A 2,172-nucleotide genomic window follows, 5' to 3' on the forward strand; every position below is an offset into this window, starting at 1 on the left:
TAAGTACTGTAGTGAACACGAACACCAGTGGGGAGCAATCGAATGCATATGACACAAAATTACAGAACCTTTTAATAAAATCTAACAATCAAATAGTAAATACGTAATTTGCAAAATGTCCTTCAATTGTCTCATAATGACTCAGACTTCATTGTTCTTGCATTTTCATAAAAATTGCATTCCGTCCCCATTCTTTACTGTTTGCTTCTCTTGTCTCTCTGCTGCTAGACATTCTGTCCACGACTAACATCATCTACTACTTATGTCAATATAAGTAGCACACACCACAGTACTACCAAAATATTTACGGAACCTCGGAGATACAAATTGACGGTTTTCGGAACCAGTGAAAAACAATGAACACATGCTGGACAGAAAAAGCTAGATACGGAAGAGATACCTCTGTACTCCAGTCATGAAGAACATAATTCCCTCAACACTCAGGGAATCGCTCTGATGCCGTCCAAAGAAGTACGTAATGCATTTATAGGACGGGTTTCTCAAGGATCCAGATTCATCAAAATGTCCTTCAAAACAAAGAAGGAGGGAATCACAATGAATTTTATCCAAGGATATGCACACACCATTCATTGCAATAACGACCATAAAGATCAGTTCTATGAGAGGCTGCAGTCAATCATAGCGAAGCACTCCAGATCAGATCTCATCATTCTGACAGTAGACCTAAACACCAAAGTCGGAATGGATAACACTGGATATGGAAATATCCTGGGACGACATAGACTGGGAGAGAGAAACGAAACTTGTGAATTCAACAAAATGGTCATAGGTGGTGGTGGTGACCTGGAATCTAAATACGAAGTGAGGAAATACCTTAACAAGTTGATTCCCTTCACGTATTTGTAGGGATGCAGATACATCTTCGCCTAACAGATCATGTATATCCTCTTTATATATCTGGGAAATAACTCAATACAAAAATGTGTATATTACCTCCAGGAATGGAACCTTCACTGTATACTCATACTCATAATTTGGCATTTTCTCAAATAAATCCTTAGTAATTTGAGGAACAATACCAGTGGATTCTTTTACCACACTTTCGGAGATACATGTACCCATTGTATATGTTTTCCACTTCCAGTTTGACCATAGGCAAACAGAGTAGCATTATATCCTTTTAGAATACTTTCAACCATTGGAAGTGCAGCCTTTTGTAAACATACTCTTGAGAATCTGTTTCTTTGAAAACATAGTCAAAGCCAAAAAGCCTGTCATTTCCAATTATTAGCTGATTTTCTTCAGTTGGATATGACAAACAGGTCGAACTCCCGTCATTCACTTCATTGTCTGACAATGGTCGAACACGAACACCAACTTTCACACTTGTGTCCCCAATTCCCATTTGTACAGGGTACGGAAGTATCAAAGCGCTAAGAGCTGTTGACAGATAATAATATATTCCTAGCTATAGAAGTTTTTAAACAAAACTTTCAATGAAAAACAATAACATCAATCGGAATGTTTTTGGTACATAACAGAATAGAAGACATCATTTAGTGGCTACAAACTATCAGGAACATAGTAACTCATGAAAACTAAACATACCTATTTGTCGACGTTTAATAGGAAAGAATGCATTTATGTGAGAATTGAAGTAACAGAGAATTAAGTAACATTCCACTCGAGAAAGTTTAACTGCTGAAAAGTTTGTAAAACTTGAAGGAAATGCGAGCACTACTTTAAACCATAGTCACGTACTATTGGGACACTTTATATTGAACTTTTACCAAGAATTAGGAAAGATATTAAAAACACGTGAGGATAACTACCAAAGGTGTGATATTAGAACAAAGCTGTCGAAAATGAAAGAATGTGTTCTCCTATATAATAAAGTTGTTTCAACCATGGAGAAGAATGGTCATCTAAGAATGTGGTAATGAGAAATTAATTCAAAGTGTTGTATCCCGGTGAAGATTAAATTACAGGTAACTTCCAAGGTCTATTAATGGACTAATATTCTATAAATATTCTTATTGTATAACTATTCAACAATTACATTATGTATATTTATATTCCTCTTATTATAAGCTTTATTTTGACCTATAATTTATTATTGTACGACTTACGGTTCTTAAGCTATGCTCAGTCTGTTAATTACTGTCCCCCTCGTTCACAGTCACTTTTTGGCTTATTTGTGTACACATGTTA

The sequence above is a fragment of the Schistosoma haematobium genome, assembly GCF_000699445.3.
Source record: "Schistosoma haematobium chromosome Unknown HiC_scaffold_405, whole genome shotgun sequence".
In the NCBI taxonomy this organism is placed as follows: Eukaryota; Metazoa; Platyhelminthes; class Trematoda; order Strigeidida; family Schistosomatidae; genus Schistosoma; species Schistosoma haematobium.